Genomic DNA, 13,563 nt, shown 5'->3' on the forward strand with positions numbered 1-13,563 from the left:
TGGGGGATCTGTGGATGACGCACTGTTATGGGGGATCTGTGGATGACGCACTGTTATGGGGGATCTGTGGAGGACACTGTTATGGGGGATCTGTGGATGACACTGTTATGGGGGATCTGTGGATGACGCACTGTTATGGGGGATCTGTGGATGACGCACTGTTATGGGGGATCTGTGGATGATGCACTGTTATGGGGGATGCTAAAAGAATAATATTTTTGACAAAAAATGAATAATTTTTCTGATAACAGAATAATTTTTCTGATAACAGAATAATTTTTCCAATAAGAGATAAAAACGATGATCAACTCGTGGCCAACTCTGTTGTGCGAAAAAAAATCTATTTATTTGCACTGCAGCACTGAACACTTACCTTCAATTGTAAAACTTTGATGTGGCAGTCATAGTGATGCAGCATAAAATTTTCGCTAACAGAATTATTTTTTATTTCATACAATAATTTTTGTGCTACAAATACGAATTTGACCCCTGTCATTGGAATGAGTACACTTAACACCATGCAACGGCGATCTAATGTGCAAAAAATCTTTTTATTTGCACTACCCAAATGGTGTTAAATAAGACCGCTCTGTAACAGTGAATCACAGTAACTGTTTGGCTAACAGAAGCAGTTAAATATCAATGTGGACATGCCACAAACAGTAGAATGAGACAGGTGTGTCACTCCCATTTGTGAATCAGGGCCTAATAGAATTGTATATCTATTAATCAATGTGGACATGCCACAAACAGTAGAATGAGACAGGTATGTCACCCCAGTCTGTGAATCAGAGACTAACAGAATTAATTATCTATTAATCAATGTGGATCCTCCACAAGAAGTAGAATGGGACGGTGTATCATCCCAATTTGTAAATCAAGGCCTAATAGAATTGCTATTTATTAATTAATGGGGACAAGCCACAAATAGTAGAATGAGAAAGGTGCAGCACCTGAATTAGTGAATTAGGGACTAATGAATTGGTTTTCTATTAATCAATGTAGACACCCCAAGTTGCACACCGTTTAATTAGATTGCTCTGTGCCCTACACGGTCCCTTAAGTATCCCTACAGCTTAAGATGAGTGTCCCTGCACTGACAACAGATTGTCAACAAAACTATCACTAGTGCAACATCGCTTCCACGTCTCTCCCTATGCACAGCTGCCACAGAAATGGCGTCGACCAAGCGGGATTAGGCTTTTATATGGCTGTGACATCACAGGGGGTGGATAGCTGCAGATTAGTTGGCTGCACGGCATTATGGGTGATCTCACATTCCCAGCTTGTCTCCATTACACTTAATTTTACTTTGTAGCAAGTGCATCCGCCATTTTAGGAAAAAATCTAAATCAGAGTTTTCCTGAAATTCAGATCGAATTCCACTTCATGAACTTTGATTCGCTACTACGAACCTACTGAATTGAGTAGGTTGATCAATTTTGCTGAATCAAACCCGAATCGAATTTTTAGCATTTTGCTCATCTCTAGTGGCTTTTTTTTTTATGTATAACATTTAGAACATATGTTTTCTGGCATTTTTCCCATCCTATAAAAAAGCCTATAGGAAATTTATATATATATTTTTAAATGCCATGTTCAGAGCATGCTGCATTTTGAAAAAAAAAGTGCCACAAAAGCACCAAAACACAGTATATGTAGACTTTTGATTTTATTTTGTATAGACTTCAATGTAATATCTTGTTTATGATCTTTAAAAACGCTATTAAAATGCCAACAAAAACTCTTAAAATACTGCAATATTCCTTGTGCAAATCCCGCCTTAGGGTTCCTTCACATGCATTTTTTGTGGCCGTTTTTGGGTTTGTAAAAAGTGGCATATTAATGCAATTTTTAAAAGCATTCTATTGAGAAGTCTGTGGAAAATATGCTACACCTTGAGCACGCTGTGTTTTATAAAAATAAAAAAAAGCCATGGACCTGAAAAATGCGCCAAAAGTGAGACGAAAAAAGCCAGAAAACAATATTCTTGTGATGCATCTTTCAGTCTTAGAAGGTAATGTATCAATATGCAACTTTTTGCCCTTTTTTTTTAATGTTTACTCTATTTGATGTAATTTTTTTAACAAATTTACAAAATGTATTACGGTACTTTAAAAAAAAATGGTCACACAAATTATCTGCTGATTTTTGCAGTCTAAAGTCTAATCATATTTATTACAAAAGCTTTGTCAGTTTGCATTCCGGCAGGGGACTGGAGTACACTTGCAACTTTTATGTGACTTTTTGCAAAAAGTGACAATGATAAAAGATGTAACTCTGACCCACAAAACCTCTAGCTGCCCCTTAGTAAATGTAAACTGCCAGGCATGGCACAAACCATCCTAAATGTGATGTGAATACATCATAAAATTGGCGCAAACGCCTACTACATCGACAAAACTGGCAGATGTATGGAGATGTTACTCCATTTTGTACTCCACACCTCTGGAAAAGGACTGAGACACTTTTTGAAACTTAAAATAAATCTCAGTTGATAAATTTGGATAAAATAATATGGACAGGCTAACCATCCTCAGTTTCTCACCGATGTTTCAAAACTGTAGTGAGTGGAGTGAAAATGTCTAAAATATTTTGAGCACGTAACCTTAAAAAGTCTCAAAGCCCTATTTTGAGACTTTTTGAAGTCAGAATTCTGTAGTGAAGGGCTTCATATATCTCCCCCAAGTGTTTTTTAGTTGTCAAAATGTTCATATCTTTAGTTCATTCATTTTCTTTGTATAGTTTTTTTTCAAACTTTTTTTTACTCTTTTACTGTTTTTAGAACTGTAACTCTTCGAAACGATTTTCTAAACTACAATTTAACAAATATATAGATTTTTTTCAGAACTCAAAACTGATTTTCTCTTGTGAGACTATAAAACGTGTAAAATTATTACGGTAACTTTTTTAAAGCCTTTCAATCATTTGTTGCAGCCTAGTATTATGTTGTGAAAGGGAGAGACAGGAAGGCTGGGACACCCACTTAGGCTGCAGGTCTCTTGTATACCTCTGCATCTTCTTTTAGGGAGTTTGGGGAAAATTAATATAACCATACAAAATTAAAAAAAAAAAAAAAATAAAAACTTGAAGAACACATCACTTATAGAACATATTCAGAATATAATGGGGTCTGCAGTATATAACAAGAACATTTCTGTTGGTGTGCTGAATCTACTAATTGCTTCCAAATTACATACAGAACTTGGGTAAATTTGGAGTATCTTCAGAACATTTTGGACCATTTTACTGAGATAACACTATGGACCCAAAAACACTTCCTATGAATATTGTCAAACCCGAATCTAAGGTGCTGCTACTCTTAAATTTTTTTCTTTTGTTGCCATTTTTTTGCAGCCCTATATTACATATTAGCCAACAGAAGATTATAAAAATGCCCTAGGAACCCTGAATTTTTTGTAGAGTCATTTTCTTATGGTTATAATGTTTTTTACAGACCCTGTTGGCTCTGCAGGTACCTTGTTCCCAGTGTCAATATCTGTTTTGACGACGGCACAAAACCACTGCAGCCAATCACTGTCCAGAGCGGTGTATCCCACATGTGACCCAGTGATGTGCCGCGTGGGTGACAATGGAGAGGCAGAGGATTTAGCCAAGTTTCTTAAAATCCTAGTCAAACACTTTATATACTTAAGTAGTTTTTTGTTGTTATGTTTCTTATTTCTTTTTTGGAACATGTTAGCGCCAGAAGGGGGAGAAATCAAATAATATTGTCAAGGCCCCCATGCCTTAGAATTAGATACATTTAAAACATGATTTTAACAAATTATGATGAGCAAAAAAATATGAATATGCCGAAAGTATATCCTTTATTTTTTATTTTCATTTTTTTTTAGTCTTTTGTTGTTAAAGGGATTGTCTGACAAAAATATTTGACGATTTTCAAACCAGCACCTGGATCTGAATACTTTTGCAATTCCATATAATTAAAACTTTAATACAGCCAATGTGTTATTCAGTGAAATGAATGAAGTGGAAAGGACCCCCCCCCCCCCTTTCCCGTGCTATGTCCCTGACAAAGGACATCCTCTGGGCTGCAGTAGAAAGGACATGCCCTTTGAGCTGCCAGCTTGAAATAAATCTAGCAGAGCCATTGGAGCTCTGAATCCATGTGAGGTACAGGGCTGGTTCTGGTTTTGTTGAAGGTGATTTCATGTACTATATATCTTCTGACTTTTATTTTTCACATTAATCATGGGATAACCCAGGGACGGACTGCGAACTTAAAGTGGCCCAGGAAAAATAAACAGTGGCCCCATGTTGTAGGGGAGTCCAGACTGACAGAAGGAGGGACAACACAAGTAATTAGGGCCAACAGGAGTAGGTGGTGCCAGCAGTACTATAGTGCAGGATAAAATACCACCCTAGCAGTACCAAATACCACAGCGCAGCACAGTATGAAACAGAATCATCGTCCTGAGGATGGCAATACAGTAACATTTTTAGGAGTGCATCTGAGACCGTTGACCAGGTGCATAAGGGCCTGATGCTCCTACATTATATACCTGTCCGGCAGCTAAGAGGGAGCCTTGGGTGGCCCTATGGGCATTGGCCTGCTGGGAAATTTTCCCAGTAGGGTCTATGCCCAGTCTGCCCCTGGGATAACCCCTTTAATGCGAGTAGATAAGAAGAGAAGGCAGAGTTGATAATATCATCATTATCGGTAGCCAAATGTAAAATGTGCTGAAAATATTACAGCGAAAATTTTTGAAAATTTCATATCAGTGGTTTCAGATTTTTTGACGAAGGACACCTATCACCGTATCATTTCCGTGCTCACAGTAGTCTTTTAGAAAGTGAATGGACTTTTATAAGCACTTTAAGTGAAGGGTGTATCGTATTCCCAACGTTCACACCCGTAATGGTGACATGCCAAAAGATTTAAGGATTTTATTTTTTTTGGATGTTAGCCAGACTATGTTTTTTTCTAAAACTGAGTCCAATTCGGTAATGCTTCAGCAGACATCAAAGTCATTTTAAGTCACTTGAAGTGGGATGAAGATAGTTGTGGAATTCCCTCACTTTGTCAGAAAGATTGACATTCAACCTTCCCAAAGCCGCACACCTATTCCTAACATCACTGTCAATTGCCCAAGGCTCCACCGGGCTCTTCCTGAACAGATTACGCAAGGCTCAAGTAATCCTCCTGATCAAAATCAATTGTCCTGAAACATGATCAGAAAAAGCTTTGTCAACGAACCGATCAATAAAACCTTTTCCTTTTATGTTGGAAAAAATAAATAAATTCAATTTGATTGCCGCCGTCTTGTTTTTTTTACCACAATCGTCTCCTTTTTAGGGCCGAAACACTATTTTGTACATTCCGACTGTTAATGTCAATAAAAATGTTCCAATGTGTTTTTGTATGTTGTAATGATGCCTAGAAAGAGAGTATTCTTAGAAGAAATAAGCTCAGGGCAGCCATCAGAGGGGTAAAGCCGAGACCCCCGGCCGGTCCCGAGCCTTTATTTATTTATTTTTTTGTGTCAGACAGTGAGTGATAGGCCGCCTCGCTACAGGTAATCCGTATCCTGCTGCAGTAACTTTAAATCAGCGCTCATCTCTTTACTATCTTACACTGACTCAGCTCCGGTAACAGGCAGTGCGGGCGGCGCTCACTCACTGATGTCACGCGCCTGCTCCTCCCACTAGGCGGCGCCGGCGCGTGATGTCAGTGAGTAAGCGCTGCCGTCTGCACTGCCTGTTACAGGAGGGAGCTGAATGTAAGGTAGTAAAGAGATGAGCGCTTATTTAAAGTTAAAGTTACTGTCTGCAGGATACGGATTACAGTTTATAAATGTATACTCCTGTGAGCGGCGGGGAGGGGGATCTATGGATGGCGGCACTGTTATAGGGAGGAGGATCCATGGATGACACTGTTATGGGGGGTCTGTGGATGACACTGTTATGGAGGGGGATCTGTGGATGACACTGTCATTGGGTGGATCTGTAAATGACACATAGCATAAGATGCTATATACGGTATGTGTCATCCACAAATCCCCCTCCATAACAGTGTCATCTACAGATCCCACTCCATAACAGTGTCATCCACAGATCCCCCCATAAGTGTCATCCACAGATCCCTCCCCCCCATAACAGTGCCATCCACAGATCCCCCTATAACAGTGCCATCCACAGATCCCCCCATAAGTGTCATCCACAGATCCCCCCTATAACAGTGCCATCCACAGATCCCCCTATAACAGTGAAATCCACAGATCTCCCATAACAGTGTCATCCACAGATCCCCCCCATAACAGTGTCATTTACAGATCCCCCATAATAGTGTCATCCACAGATCCCGCCATAAGTGTCATCCAGAGACCCCCATAACAGTGGCATCCACAGATCACCCATAATAGTGTCATCCACAGAACACTGTTATGGAGGGGGATCTGTGGATGACATTGTCATGGGGTGGATCTGTGGATGACACATATAGCATAAGATGCTTTATACAATATGTGTCATCCACAGATCCCCCCCATAAGTGTCATCCACAGATCCCCCATAACAGTATCATCCACAGATCCCCCATAACAGTGTCATCCACAGATCCCCATAACAGTGTCACCCACAGATCCCCCTCTATAACAGTGCCCTCCACAGATCCCCCTCCATAACAGTGCCATCCACAGATCCCCCTCCATAACAGTGTCACCCACAGATCCCCCTCTATAACAGTGCCATCCACAGATCCCCCTCCATAACAGTGCCATCCACAGATCCCCCTCCATAACAGTGCCATCCACAGATCCCCCATAACAGTGTCATGCACAGATCCCCCATAACAGTGTGTCATCCACAGATCCCCCATAACAGTGTGTCATCCACAGATCCCCCATAACAGTGCCATCCACAGATGCCCCATAATGGTGCCATCCACAGATCCCCCATAACGGTGCCATCCACAGATCCACCATAACAGTGCCATCCACAGATCCCCCATAACAGTGCCATCCACAGATCCCTCATAACAGTGCCATCCACAGATCCCCCCATAACAGTGACTGGAGTAGACCTGCTGATAAACACACCTAGGCCACCACCAGTCAAGGTAAAAACTTACAATTGTCAATAATGTAATGTAGTGTAGGGGGCCATGTAATGTTTTGAAGCCAAAATGGCACAGATGACCACCAAGAATATCTAGAATATCTAAAATTAGCTGGTCAAGTAAAATGTTACTGGTCTTATGTTTAGATTTTTTTTGTGTTTTTATGCTTTTGGGCTTTTTTTTTTACATGATTACACTTTCAATTTCTTACCAGAAAATGCTTAAATATAGCATCTGTGGTATTTTTTTATGTTATCTCTCTCTTATTGGTCAAAATGGAAATGCTCAAGCATCATACCGATTTTGCTGCAGATTTGCCTATGTGGAATTTCTTGCGGATTTCCTAAGAAGCTGAAAACAAAAACAATTCATTTAAAATTTGCTCTTGCAGTTTTCTGCAGATCCATGGGTAGTCAGCAGCCAAATCCATTACGGTATGTTCACACGGTTGTATAATTAACACTGAAAATGTAGGTAAGGAATCCACATCAAAAATTTTATGTTTCCCCTGCCTTTTTTTAAAATAGTTTTTCTGCTTCGGGTTGACGCCGTTTTTGGAGTAAATTATGATGCAGATTTAGATTTCTGGAAAACTTTCCATGTAGAATTTACATTAAGAATGAACATTTTTTACACAATGTACATTATTAATTAATGTGCAAAGAAAAATATTCCATAAATTTACCACTGAAAACGATGGCAGATGGATTCCATACAGATTTTGATGGGGGAATAAGTGCAAAAATCTGCATGGGAAATGGCACCAAGGCCTTGGTTTGTACAGCCAGGGAAGAAGATTGGGGGAAATGAGCGTGTACAGTTGTTCTAGTCAATTTATGTGAGAGCAGAACTGTTCCTGAGGTTGGACATGTGAGCTGAGTGCAGAGTAACAGAGAGCAGAGTAGGTGTGTGAAGAGATGCAGCATGTAGAGTACCTTGTGAGCAGAGAAGCAGTGTGCAGAGAAACCATGTGCAGAGAAGCAGAGTGCAGAGAAACCATGTGCAGAGAAGCAGAGTGCAGAGAAACCATGTGCAGAGAAGCAGAGTGCAGAGAAGCAGGGGGCAGAGAAGTGGCATGCAGAGAAACCATGTGCAGAGAAGGAGTATGCAGAGGAGCAGAGTGCAGAGGAGCAGAGTGCAGAGAAGCAGAGTGCAGAGAAACCATGTGCAGAGAAGCAGAGTGCCGAGAAGCAGTGAGCAGATAAGCAGTGTGCAGAGAAGCAGAGTGCAGAGTGCAGAGAAGCAGTGTGCAGAGAAGCAGAGTGCAGAGTGCAGAGAAGCAGTGTGCAGAGAAGCAGTGAGCAGAGAAGCAGAGTGCAGAGAAGCAGTGTGCAGAGAAGCAGAGTACAGAGAAGCAGAGTGCAGAGAAACCATGTGCAGAGAAGCAGAGTGCCGAGAAGCAGTGAGCAGATAAGCAGAGTGCAGAGAAGCAGAGTGCAGAGAAGCAGTGTGCAGAGAAGCAGTGAGCAGATAAGCAGAGTGCAGAGAAGCAGAGTCCAGAGAAACCATGTGCAGAGAAACAGAGTGCAGAGAAGCAGTGTACAGAGAAGCAGAGTGCAGAGAAGCTGTGTGCAGAAAAGCAGAGTGCAGAGAAGCAGAGTCCAGAGAAACCATGTGCAGAGAAGCAGAGTGCAGAGAAGCAGTGAGCAGAGAAGCAGAGTGCAGAGAAGCAGAGTCCAGAGAAACCATGTGCAGAGAAACAGAGTGCAGAGAAGCAGTGTACAGAGAAGCAGAGTGCAGAGAAGCTGTGTGCAGAGAAGCAGAGTGCAGAGAAGCAGAGTCCAGAGAAACCATGTGCAGAGAAGCAGAGTGCAGAGAAGCTGTGTGCAGAGAAGCAGAGTGCAGAGAAGCAGAGTCCAGAGAAACCATGTGCAGAGAAGCAGTGAGCAGAGAAGCAGTGAGCAGAGAAGCAGAGTGCAGAGAAGCAGAGTCCAGAGAAACCATGTGCAGAGAAGCAGTGTACAGAGAAGCAGAGTGCAGAGAAGCTGTGTGCAGAGAAGCAGAGTCCAGAGAAACCACGTGCAGAGAAGCAGTGAGCAGAGAAGCAGAGTGCAGAGAAGCAGTGTGCAGAGAAGCAGTGTGCAGAGAAGCAGAGTGCAGAGAAGCAGTGTGCAGAGAAGCAGAGTGCAGAGAAGCAGAGTGCAGAGAAGCAGTGAGCAGAGAAGCAGAGTGCAGAGAAGCAGTGTGCAGAGAAGCAGAGTGCAGAGAAGCAGTGAGCAGAGAAGCAGAGTGCAGAGAAGCAGAGTGCAGAGAAGCAGTGTGCAGAGAAGCAGTGTGCAGAGAAGCAGAGTGCAGAGAAGCAGTGTGCAGAGAAGCAGAGTGCAGAGAAGCAGTGAGCAGAGAAGCAGAGTGCAGAGAAGCAGTGAGCAGAGAAGCAGAGTGCAGAGAAGCAGTGTGCAGAGAAGCAGAGTGCAGAGAAGCAGAGTGCAGACATGCTGTGTGCAGAGAGGCTGTATACAGAGAAGCAGAGTGCAGAGATGCTGTGTGCAGAGAAGCAGAGTGCAGAGAAGCAGAGTCCAGAGAAACCACGTGCAGAGAAGCAGAGTGCAGAGAAGCAGAGTCCAGAGAAACCACGTGCAGAGAAGCAGTGAGCAGAGAAGCAGAGTGCAGAGAAGCAGTGTGCAGAGAAGCAGAGTGCAGAGAAGCAGTGAGCAGAGAAGCAGTGTGCAGAGAAGTAGTGTGCAGAAAAGCAATGTACAAAGGATTGAGTAACTGCATGTAGAAAAGCAGTGTGCAGAAAAACAGTGCAGAGACGTAGTGTACAGAAAAGCTATTTTCAGAGAAGCTATGTGCAGGGAAGCAGAGTGCAGATAAGCTGCGTGTAGAGAAGTTGCATGCAGAGAAGGAGCAGAGTGCAGAGAAGGAGCAGAGTGCAGAGAAACTACGTGCATAGAAGCAGCATGCAGAGAAGTAGAGTGCATAGAAGCTGCACGCAGAGAAGTAGAGTTCAAATATGTTGTCTACAGAGTGCAGAGAAACTGTGTGTAGACAAAGCAGTGTGTAGAGAACCGGCGTGCAGAGATGATGAGAAGCACTGTGCAGTAGAACAGCCAACCATAAGGACAAGGGCACCCAATGTAGATCCGTCATAAGATCACGGAGAAAAACCCTTTTTTCTGTCCCCATTCATTGTCAATGGGGACAAAACTGAACAGAACATAACGCTCCAAAAGGCATTCCATTCTGTTTGGTTGCGTTCCCTTACCGGAGAGCAAACCGCAGCAAGCTGCAGTTTTATTTCCGTCATGTGATGCGGAGAGAAAAACATATCTGGCATGACACACAATGCAAGTCAATGGGGACGGATCCATGTTCTCTGACACAATAGAAAACAGATCCGCCACCCATTGACTTTCATTGATGCTCTTGCCGGATCCGTCATTGCTATTTTAAAGGTAATACAACCAAATCCGTTTATAACGGATACAGCCAGTTGTATTCTCAAGTGTGAAAGTAGCCTAAGGCCTCTTGTACACGAACGTGTGCTGCTCGTGCGGTCCGCAATGCACTGGCAACCGCATGCGGATCACGACCCCATTCACTTGAATGGGGTCTGTAATCCGTCCGTTCCGCAAAAAGATAGGACAAGTTCTATCTTTTTGCTGAACGGAAGCACGGAACGGAACACCACAGAAGCACTCCGTTGTGTTTCCGTTCCATGGTTCCGTTCCGCACCGCATTTTCGGATTTGCGGACCCATTCAAGTGTCACGTGTATTGCGGACCCGCCGTATGCGGGCCGCAATACGGCCACGGGGGAGACTCGGTCATGTGCAAGAGGCCTAACTGATATGCTACAGATTGTGGATAGGCTGACAGAGATATGGATGATAGATAGATAGATAGATAGGAGATAGATAGATAGATAGATAGATAGATAGAAGATGGATACATAGATAGATAGATGATAGATAGATGATAGATAGATAGATAGATAGATAGATAGATAGATAGATAGAAGATGGATACATAGATAGATAGATAGATAGATAGATGATAGATAGATGATAGATAGATAGATAGATAGATAGATAGATAGATAGATAGATAGATAGAAGATGGATACATAGATATACAGCTCAATGCATGTTAAGTGACATTCCCTTTAACCAGCCTCTTGTTAAACATGGCTTTTGGAAATCTGTTAATATGTTGGGCCCTCTGCTTACCAGGTCTTTTTGGGTGAGCTCTGTAACGAGATTATGCACCTGGAACCAGCGGCAGACAATGGGGGTAGTAGTTTATACCTCGCCATTCCTCTCTTCCTCCCTCAGGTAAGAGGGAGATATAATCTCCTAATAACGTCACGCCCTCCGTCTGTTCAATTGCCAATAAGTAGCTTTAGTACGGAGCTTGTGTTACCCTCAGCAGAAGCGAGGAGGAAGGTATGTATCAGATTAAACCCAGCCGAATTCTTGGACAAAACCCTCGCACCAGACGACGCATCGAGAAATAAAAGTAGAAAATGATTCCTCGTATTCTGGCTACAGATTTGTATTGTCATCTTTTTAAAGACAATTTACACAGAAAAAAATTTGCCAGAAATGAAAAATGTGCAGTTTTATTGAAACGTGTGGATAGGATCAGGTCACGTATGAGGTTTCCTGGGCCAAGGTGCGTGACTGAACTTGACTGATTTTTGTAGTAACCACTAATCCTGAATATTTTTGTGGGGAAGGCGTTCCCACTGAGTGGGAATAAAAAATAACATCGGCTGGAATGTGATGTCTCATCGTGAAGGCTGGATATACATAAACTCACATCCATCACCATGGTGACTGTAAATGAAATATGGACTCAAAACAGCCAGAAAAAAGTATCACCTGAAAAATTATTGCTAAGGGCATACACAAAGGTTGTCATTGCGCCCAGGCCTTGAAGCTTCAGAGGGGTTCTCCCCTTTCGAGGAGGCCTTCACCCATAGTTGAGGGCTCTGTTACCAGTTTTTCTGCTTCAAGTCTCTGGGCATGGATACCTTGGTGGCACCTCATGTGGCTTCTGTGGGGCCCATGTAGAGAAGGGTCTAGACCAGGCCTATTCTACTAGAGGGTGAGAATCTGTTCATACATGTCGACAGTGCCGGGCACAAGCCAGCCTGGAATCGTATGGAATTATACAAAATTCTACCCCAAAAGTGACCATTTTGGTGCTTTCCTGGGGCAGGGGTTAAAGGTACATATTTGGGGAATTTAAATGTATGTAGATATAACAACTATCTCCAAAAGAATTAATGTGGAGCATCAGCCCAAGCGTCTTCGAAAAGGTTCTAGAAGCTGCAAAACATGCGCCATAATGGCAGCCCATTTTAGTCTTTGCTATGGGGCCTCCTAGTTTCTACATACTCCACTGGTTATAAGGACTTTATGGGAGAAGAGTAAGTATGTCCTTGTGGGAGAAGTAAAGTCAGCCATATTGGTTGTCACTTGGCTTTCCCAAATTCTAAAAGTGGCCATAAACTTTAGCTAGAACTTGGTTGATGACTGAAGAACTGTCAAACCAATAATTGTGAGCATTTGTTACACCAATGCAGTCACATGCATTTTAGTCCATATTGGCCATACATGTTCAATGACACAGAGTGAAGGATGAACGATCACTTCGGGAATGTTTTTGAATTGTACTTTAATGGAAAGATTGTTCGTGGACTAGTGACAATCAGATAAAAATAAAGGTTGATTTCTTTCCAGATAATACCACCCGATGATGATTCCAGAAGATACTGCCTGGCGATGATTCCAGAAGATACTGCCTGGCGATGATTCTAGAAGATACTGTCGATGATGACTCCAGAAGGTAGCTCCCGACGATGATTCCAGAAGTTACTGCCCGCCATTGATTCCAGAAGATACCGCTTGACTATGATTCCATAAGATGCCACTTGATGATGATTCCAGAAGTTTCCAATCAACAATGATTCCAGAAGATACCGTGACATTAATTCCAGAAGATATCGCCTAACAGTGATTCCAGAAGATACCAGCCTGACAATGATTCCAGAAGATACCACTTGATGATGATTCCAAAAGATACTACTTGATGATGATTCCAGAAGATACTGCTCGACGATGATTCTAGAAGATACCGCCTGTTGATGATTCCAGAAGATACTGCCCGCTGATGATTCCAGAAGATACCACTTGACTATGATTCCATAAGATGCCACTTGATGATGATTCCAGAAGTTTCCACTCGACGATGATTCCAGAAGATGCCCATGACAATGATTCCAGAAGATACCGCCTAACAGTGATTCCAGAAGATACCAGCCTGACAATGATTCCAGAAGATACCACTTGATGATGATTCCAGATGATACTACTTGATTATTCCAGAAGATACTGCTCGACGATGATTCCAGAAGATACCGCCCGACGATGATTCCAGAAGATACCACTTGATGATGATTCCAGAAGATACTACTTGATGATGATTCCAGACGATACCACCCAATGATGATTTCAGAAGATACCGCCTGACGATGAT

The sequence above is a fragment of the Bufo gargarizans genome, chromosome 5 (assembly GCF_014858855.1).
Source record: "Bufo gargarizans isolate SCDJY-AF-19 chromosome 5, ASM1485885v1, whole genome shotgun sequence".
In the NCBI taxonomy this organism is placed as follows: domain Eukaryota; kingdom Metazoa; phylum Chordata; class Amphibia; order Anura; family Bufonidae; genus Bufo; species Bufo gargarizans.